The sequence below is a fragment of the Panthera leo genome, chromosome C2, assembly GCF_018350215.1.
Source record: "Panthera leo isolate Ple1 chromosome C2, P.leo_Ple1_pat1.1, whole genome shotgun sequence".
Lineage (NCBI taxonomy): Eukaryota > Metazoa > Chordata > Mammalia > Carnivora > Felidae > Panthera > Panthera leo.
This window is the reverse complement of record NC_056687.1, coordinates 3,434,079-3,443,573: the sequence shown is the minus strand read 5'-3', so window position 1 is coordinate 3,443,573 and position 9,495 is coordinate 3,434,079.

Here is a 9,495-nt window from a genome sequence, read left to right as displayed (position 1 = left end):
GGAGCAGAGCAGGGCTGGTGTCCTCGGACAAGGGAGGGGATTGCCTCAAGGGGGAAATGGGGTTCAGGGAACCTGGAAGTTCAACATTTTCAGCTCTTACATGTCTTCATCCCATGGGTCGGGGTCCCTCTCTTTGCCCACCAGGGCCCTTATCTCATGCGTGTCCAGTAATCTAAGTTTTTCCTTTCTCTAGGGAGGTAGGACGAAGCCAGGAGATTAAACTCTCCTCAGTCATCACTGTTGCCCTAACAGGGGCTTCTGTCCCAGTGCTTTGCCCTCCCCACGTCCTCCAGTCCATGCTGACACCAGTGATTATCAGAATCACCGAGATGCCACTGTGCCTGTGTTTACCTATGTCGTTTCCCTTGGCAAGGGGGCTGCTCCTGGGTCCCTCGAATATATGACCAACCCATTCCCAGATCCCACTTTGAGGATCTGTTTTCCAGGCCCCTTCTTGTACTAACTATATTAGCAGTCAAGATCCCAACAGGAACCAACTCCAGAATCAAGGTAATCTGTGGATTATTTGGAAAAGGACTATTTATAAAGGTGTGGGCAGGCCAGGGGGGTAACCTGGAGCTGTTACCACCCTGTCCCAAAGGGTCATAAGGAGGGGGAAAGCATTTAGCAGGAGCCTGAAAGAAGACAGCCATGTGTAGTAGGACACCTTGAGCCGAGTAGTGACCTTCAGTCATGGGAAACAGCAGCCTGATGAGAGCAATGTCACACAGACCAAGGCCCTGACTTCTTCCTCCAACTCTGAGCTTCTGGAAGGACTCCCTGTTGGCTGAACCCCACCAGAAGCCAGAAGAGAAAGGGGCCTGGTGTGTTCACATGGGTCAGCCCCAGGACAGGTGAAGAAAAGGGACAGAGAGTGGACTCAGAGGGCATTGCCCTGTAGCACCATGCTGCAGACTTGCAGGCCTTTGTGACACTCAGTATCCTCACCAGGCTGTTGTCTCCAGATTGTTACCATAGTTCTTCTCCCCGCTGGAAAGCTCTGGCTCCTGCCTGCTCCAGGCCAGCTCCATCTTCACTTGGGCTCAAGCCAGCTGCCATCTCCTCAGATGGTCTCTTGACCCTCTACAAACCACAGTGGTCCCCACTCTCTAAAAGGTAAGCCTCCTACTGGCACTGTGTCTCCCACAAAGTAAGTACTCCATGATATGTGTCCACCTATCTACAGAACTTCTGTGATTGAATGTGCTGACATTTGCCCAACCCAAACCAAACATCTGTATTTATTAATTCATCCACCCATACATCTGTGATCCATGATTCATGCATCCATGCATCCACCCATAGATATAACCAAGTACCCATCCATCCATCCATGCATTCATCCAAGGACCCATCCACATATCTAAGTGCCCATGATCTATCCGTTATCCATCCAACCATCCAAGCATCCATCCATCCATTCATCCAAGCATCCATACAGCTATCCATCCATCTCACCATCCATCCACCCATCCACCTATCCACCTATCCACCCACCCATCCATCCATCTATCCATCCATCCACTTAACCATTCACTCATCCATCCATCCATCCATTCACCTATCCACCCACCCACCCACCCATCCGCCCACCCACCCATCCATCCACCCACCTACCCATCCATCCATCGATCCATCCACCCATCCATTCATCCATCCATCCATCCATCCATCCATCCATCCACCCATCCATTCATCCATCCATCCATCCAACCATCCATTCATCCATCTATCCATCCACCCACCTAACCATTCACTCATCCATCCATCCATTCACCCATCCACCTACCCACCCACCCACCTATCCATCCATCCATCCACCCATCCACCCATGCACCCATGCACCCATCTACCCATCCAGCCACCCATCCATTCATCCATCCTTCCATCCATCCATCCATCCATCCATCCACCCACCCATTCATCCATCCACCCATCTACTCATTTAAGATATATTCTCTTATCCCTTTCAGCACCACCATCACTTTACCAGGTGCCTGTGGCTAATGACATGAACCTCATCTTTAACTTTTCTGACTTCTTTTCTCGGAGGTTGTGTGAAGAAACACACAAAGTGACACTGAGATGCAGATACCCTGGAGAAAGTTTTGCCTCTTAGGTCACCATAACCCATCTCCACACTAAGGCAAAGTAGCTCTCTCTCTGACCAAGGGTCCAGGATGAACACTTTCACACCCACCATGGGATGGGCAGGCAAGGAAGCCCTAACTGGTTGTGGCAGTTTTTCTTATTCTCCTCCCCCAGTTAAAGCAAAGAATAGAAGGCAGAGAGCTCTGGGGCATATCGTCTGGGTTTCATTTGTTCACTTAAAGATAGCTTTTTTTTTCCCTGTCTCCATGAGGCAGCTAAGTAGATTTAACAATGATTCATTAAAGTTCTGTCTACAGAACATCAAATCAGTCAGTGGAAAGGTTTACATTGTCAAATTACTAGATATTTATTCCACAGAGTAACTAACTTTTCCACTGAAGCAATGGTTTTCTTGTTCTGTAATACTCATACCTTAATAATGTGCTATTACATAACATGTTAATAACATTCTGCAAACACCATAACTCAGTTAAGGAGCATTTCTAAATAAGCCTTGCATGACTTCCCAAAGATGTTTGCCTTTTCTAGTTAGATGGCATTTCATGCACCATTTTCTTTCTCAAAGCTGGAAAATGAGCGGAAAGCCAGTATATAAGCCACCTTATGGAACAGGGCAAATGACGTCATTTGTTGGTAACGTGGGATGTGCATTATTATTACCATGCGCATTATTACATCAAACTCATGTGCCTAATAACGGCATCCCTTAAAGGAATCAATCTGGGTTACAAAACGATAAAAATGAATGTTTCCAGACTCCTGAAGGACTGTGTGTTTTCTTAAGCCACCGTTAAGAGGTTTTCATGGAGTAGGTCATGGAGGGTGTATGTGTTTTCTAGGCGGGGTGAGATTAATCAGCATGCACCAGAAGGCAGATACGTGTCGACTCCCCATTGGTGCTAAATGGGCTTGGGAATAGGATCTTCCGGTACATGCACACACGTACACACACACACACACACACACACACACACACATAGGAAAGCTGCCTCTAATGGCCCACGTCTCCTTCCCAGAACCATCCATCTCTGAGCTCTGTGATCTCACTTGCAAATTCTGTTAAGAAGCAATGTCTCATCCTCATGATGGGGAAAGGAGCTTGTGACAACAAGGGGATGCCATATTTCAGCTCTGTAACAGAGAGGTGTAGGGGAACGCAGAGGACAGCTTGCTTCACTGGGCAATCTGCAAATGACAGCTTGGGTGTCAACAGAAAACCAATACTGAGGGTTAATTTCTACAAGGATGTCCCATATGCCCTGAAGGTTAGTGTTGGGCTATTTTGGGGGGGAGGGGGAGAGAGAGAATCCCAGACAGGCTCTGCACTGTCAGCACAGAGCCCGACGTGGGGCTCGAACACATGGACTGTGAGATCATGACCTAAACTGAAATCAAGAGTCGGATGCTCAACTAAGACCCCCAGGTGTCCTGTTGGGCTATTTCTGAGCAAAGTCCTGAAGCTGGCGCTGCTGACCTACAAAGCACAGAGACTGCCTCCTGGCCGCAGCTGCCCCCCACAGAGGGCCGACCACAGCCCGCAGGGTAGCCTCCTCCAAGCTCACGGCCCAGTGGGTCCCAGGAGAACAAAGTGACAGCAAGGGCTTTAGCACCGGCCTGCGGGAGACCCGCCCCATGAGCAGACCCCGCCCCACATACTTGTATAAAGCCATCGGTTTCACCAAGTGGGCTCCAAAGGGCCCCCCTTAGGCTAGCTGGGTCTGGCCTGGGGACGCAGGAGGGGCAGGTCACTTTGGATGAAGGGCAAGGCGAAGGCTACCTTTCAACAGTGAGCTCTGACGTTGCCATTTCAACCTTGGGCCTCCCACCAAGAGGTTCGCTGCTTCGTTCGAAATCAGTGCGCGTTCCTTCTCGGCCAGCATCGTCTTCATTTTTATACGTGCCTGGGTGTGAGGCCTTCCTTGGCTGGTCTGGCAGGTCCCTTCCCAACGTGTCTATTTATTCCCTGACTAGCCTTTGATGGGAGCCACTTGCCGCCCGCACAGGAAGCTCTCACGAGAACATCCTTCCTACTGTCTCGGTCTTTCCACAGACTCCGAGTCCTGCCCTAGCTGGGGTAGGAGAAGAGCACCCATCCAGGCCCTGCATCGCACATGGTGCAGACAAAGAGCTGCACGGCCCCTGAGCTCCACAGCAGAAGGCTAACTCCCCAGACACTGCTGGGCAGGGAGCCTGGGGTGGTCCCGGAGCCGGGCAGCTCACACCATGTGCTGGGTCACCCTGGCAGCCTGCCCAGCTGGACTCTGCAGGATCAGATGTCCCCCTCCTCACCTCTGCATCCGGGTGGCCCGGCCCTGAGATCCCACCCACCCCAACAGCAGGACCCGTGGATCCCGGACTTGAACAATTAAGCAAAAGATGAAGGGCGGCGGGAGCCAGATTTCCCACCATGGCCGGTGGGGAGGGGACAGAAGCAAAAGGAGGGGCCGGAAAGATCCCTTTGTGTGGTAATGGGTTAAAGTTGAAGATGCCAGTATGGTCGCATCTGATGCAATATAGATACAGAGGCTGTGAGTCTGTGCCTACACACAGGTCAGTATATACACATATATTTTCTTGCTCTGTCGGTTGAGGCAGCCCAGAAGCAGTGAGCACACCCAGCCCAGGTGTTGGTCTCACACACCATCCTCCAGTCTGAGGCCCCAGGGTTCCTGTGGAAATGGCTGATCCAGGACTAGGGTAGGAATTATACAAGATAAGCCGAGTATCTTGCAGCTGTAGAAAGTAAGGAATTAGGAAGGAAGGAAGGAGGGAGGGAGGGGAGGGAAGGAAGGAAGGAAGGAAGGAAGGAAGGAAGGAGAGAAAGAGGGAGAAAGAAAGAAAGAAAGAAAGAAAGAGGAAGGAGGGAAGGAAGAAAGGAAGGAAGGAAGAAAAGAAGGAAGGAAGGAAGGAGAGGAAGGGAGGGAGGGGGGAAGGGAGGGAGGGAGGAAGAGCCCACATACAGGCATGTCAAAGGGACCCAGGAGCCTATTGAAGGAGCTCCCAGTGACCAAGACTGGGACAGTTGGAGAAAGAAAATAAACAGTGGGTTATAACCCAGAGAAGAAACTGAATATCCAAGAGCCCGTACAGAGAAAATAAATGGTTGAATAAACAAATACGTAGGGGGAGAGCAGACCAATTTCCCACGCAGAAGAATTCAGAACCACTTCTGTGAATGGACGGGGGCCACGCCTCACTCTCCTCCCGAGCAGACTGGGCTCAGTGACCTCCCCCCAAAGAGGACACTGTGGGAGGGCACGGTGGGTTGGCTTTGCAGGGAAGCTGCCTGACAGGCACGTCCCAGCCCGGGGATCGGGCTCGGTGCCGACAGTGACGGGGCGTGTTGACAGCGTGCGCCCCGGTCACGACACGGTCGAAATGGCTCTTAACCTCTGTGGCCTTCCTCCCCCCGCCCACACCCCAGTCTCATCATGAGAAAAACACCAGCCAGATCTCAGCGGAGGGGCGGCACAGCTGACGAGGGCTTCTTAAAACTGGCAAGGTCGTCGACAGCCGGGAAGGTCTGAGACACCGTCACAGCCAAGAGGTGCCTCAGGAGACCTGATGACCGAATGTAAGGGGACTTCCTGGGTTGGATCCCGGAACAGACCAAGGATATTAGGGAAGCAAAATAAAAGAAGACAAAAACGAAACAAGAAACCCTGACCAAGGCTTGGACTTGCCATAAGAATACAGTTATCAAGGGGGTGCCTGGCGGGGGGCTCAGTCGGTTGAGCGACCGACTTCGGCTCAGGTCAGGATCTCACGGTTCATGGGATCCAGCCCCACGCTGGGCTCTGTGCTGACAGCTCGGAGCCTGCTTGGTATTCTCTCTCTCGTCTCTCTCCAGCCCTCCCGCAGTCGTCATATCTCTCCCTCAAAATAAATAAACTTAAAAAAAAATTTTTAAAGAATACGGCATCCATAGCCGCTCACTGTGACAAGTGTAGCTCACGAAGAGAGGGCACTCCCAACGGGGACACCGGGCAGGGTATACGAGAGCTTTCTGTAGGACCTTTGCAAGTTTTCTGTAAGCCTCGAGCAGTTCCACCATAAAACCTTGGTTTTATAAACCGTCATGAACTGTTCAGCCTGTGACTCACGGGTCGTATTGCCTCGGCAGTGACCCAGTCACCTCGGCCCCTGCTGAAGTGACTCACGCTGGGCGCCGTGTGGCCCTCCGGGTTCCCTCCGGGACGCTGGTCACCCAGCACCCAGGAAGTACCCTCTGCTCGGGTCACAGGGCCGACAGGACGGGGGCTCCGGGCCGCCAGCCAGCCCTGGCACGGGCCTCAGGGGGAAGGGGCGTTGGGCGGAGGGGAGACAGACGGATAGACAGACAGACTGAGACCCGGATCAGAGCGTTCGTTGCCTTTGCTTTCGGTGGCTTGCAAATCCAAGCGTCCTGATACCCCTGGATGTAAGGAAGCCCTGCTCTGCGCCTCGGATATGACGTTTTACCCTGCGTGCCGTCCTGTGCTTTAGAACAGGGAGAAATTTGGAAAGCCGTGTCTCGCATTGTCAAAAAATTGGAATTTTTATGGGGCACGTCCAGAGGAGAAGCTCAGACTGTCTGCCGAAGCACCGAGCTTTCGTCTACACGGTGGCTGGACCCCCTTGAGTCCCCCTGCCGTATTATGCGGCTGAGGACTGGCCGGCCCTCGGAGGGCACCGCAGGGTTTGCTGCTCTGTGCGCGAGGGAAAGGAGGGGCAGTAAGTAGATTCATGTGCAGACGACGTCCACGACACCCCAGGCGTGTCCTGTGACCACAGCTACAGAACTCCTCCTGTTCAAATGCCACCGAAATGCGGACGGCTGGTCGCCAGGGAGATGGCCTTTGGGAAGGGTGGCTCTGTGCACACAGGCGTCCCAGCGGGGCTCTGGCTGATGCGTCAGCGGGATGGGCTCCTTTCCTGGAAGGCGGAAGGCGTGGGGGGGATGGGAAACCCGCGCCGGGCCCCAGGTGATTCTCATTAAGGACGGAAGTGACCCAGGGGCGGAGGGGCCACCCTCCCAGCAGCCACACATCGCTGGGCGTTAGAAATTTTCTGTCGTGTTCAACTTGCTCTCAAGGGGCCTCTTTAGCAACCCTTAAACCTCCGCTGCCCCGAGGGGGACAAAATCACCACTGCCATGGCAACCGTGATCCCGTGCACAGGGCTTCCACACAGTGGTGTCAATTCTATCCACATACATTAGAAAGCACGGGGCGCCTGGCATCCGACCTCGGCTCAGGTCACGATCTCGCGGTTCGTGGGTTCGAGCCCCGCGTCGGGCTCTGTGCTGCCAGCTCAGCCTGGAGCCCGCTTCGGATTCTGTGTCTCCCTCTCTCTCTCTCTCTCTCTCTGCCCCTCCCCTGCTTGTGCTCTTTCTCTCTTTCCCTCTCTCTCAAAAATAAATAAACACTAAAAAAATATTTGAGAGAAAAAGAAAGAAAGAAAGGAGGGAAAGAAGGAAGGAAGGAGAGGAGGAGGGAAGGAGGGAGGGAGGGAGGGAAGGAAGGAGGGAAGGAAGGAGAGAAGGAGGGAAGGAGGGAGGGAGGGAGGGAAGGAGAGAAGGAGGGAAGGAAGGAAGGAGGGGAAAAAAGGAGGGAGGGAGGGAAGGAAGGAGAGAAGGAGGGAAGGAGGGAGGGAGGGAGAGAGGGAGGGAGGGAGGGAGGGAAGGAGGGAAGGAGGGAGGGAGAAAGGAAGGAGGGAAAAAAGGAGGGAGGGAGGGAGGGAAGGAAGGAGAGAAGGAGGGAAGGAGGGAGGGAGGAGGGAAGGAGGGAGGGAGGGAGGGAGGAAGGGAAGAAGAGAATGAGGGAAGGAAGGAGGGAAGGAAGGAGGGAAAGAAGGAGGGAGGGAGGGAGGGAGGGAAGGAAGGAGGGAGGGAAGGAGAGAAGGAGGGAAGGAGGAGGAAAAGAGGGAGGGAGGGAAGGAAGCATAAAGAGTCAGGACGGGGAAGAAGAAAGGCACGGATAGTCGTGCCAGGTGCTGTATACACCTCTACCATTTAATCCTTGCAAAGGCCCCGTGGGCCCATTTTACAGAGCGGAAAACTGAGGCTTAGCAATTCAGCCAGTGGTGCCCAGCAAGGAAGAGCTGGACTCCTGGTCCCAGGACCCGCGGCCCTGGTCAGCCCGGCCTCCTCGCACACGCCGCTTGCATCCGTGTCAGTCAGCTCTCGCCGCAGCTTTTGATCCTCCGGTGGCTTTCGTCACACCTAGAATGGAGCCCCAAATCCTGCCAAGCCGGCCTCTCTGACCCCTGCCCCCTCCTCTGCCTCCCCCACCGACCCGTCTCCCCACCCCAGCGCTGGCTGCGTCTGGCTTCTCCTCGCTGCTGCTCCCTCCGTGTGCACAGCTCTCCTTTCCGACAAGTCTCCTTCACTTGACTCAGTGTCTGCTCAAATGTCACCTCCTCCGTGACGACTTCCCTGACCACAGTATCTACAATGTCAGCCTAAGAAACTCTCTATCCTCTTTCTCTGCTTTATTTGTCACGTTACGGGTCTTATCTCTGTCCTGGTGTTGTACATTTATTTATACAACGTATTGTATGGTGTTTCCTCCATTGCCTATCTCCCCGCCAGAATACAAGTCCTGGGGCAGGGGGGTGTTTGTGGTCGGTTTCCCCACCAGAATATAAGTCTCAAGTTGGTAGAACTGTGCGTGCCTTATTTACTGATAGAGCTTTCCTCCAGCCGCCCCAGAGAGAGGGGCTTACACTGTGCGTGTGTGCGGGGCGGGGCGGGGGGGGGGCGGCAACGGTGTGTCTGCTTTTGTTTTATATCCTCCTCTCTGCCTCCGAGCTCATCAGAGAGCAGAACCAGCCCCACAAATCTTTGCCCCAAGCCTGCTCCAGGCTCCCAGCTCCCTGCCCTTGGCCCCGTGCTTCACCCCGACTGATGCTCGGTGAGCTTTATTTGCTGTCGTCTGAACCGGGCTGGACCCAGAGGTCGGTAGGCCTGATGGATCCCGTCAGTTCACCTGCTTCACGCTTGGCCTTCGTGAGGTTCCGGTCAGAAACAGGCCACGAGAGACTCCGGTAAACCCTTTTGTTTCCGCCCCAGTCTCCCACCTGGCCTAATTTCGTAGTGGAAGCTTCTTGGAAAATCTCCAGGGTTATCTGGTCCACTGATCAAGGAAAATGCTCTCCTTCACTTAAGGGTGTCATGATGGTGGTAAGAATAAGCCAGGCCCAGCAGCCAGGGGCCCTCGGCCAGGGGGAGGAAGGAAGGAAGGTAAAGGAAATCCACGGGTGTGGCGGGGGGTGGGGAGGGTGGAGGGGGGCGGGAGGGCAATTTAAGGGAGCTGTAGAACAAAGCAGGGGTGGGGGGTGTCCAGGGGGTGATAAAGCTGTCCTCTGGCAGCCGTAACCCAGCCCAGCTGCAGTCTGGAGAGA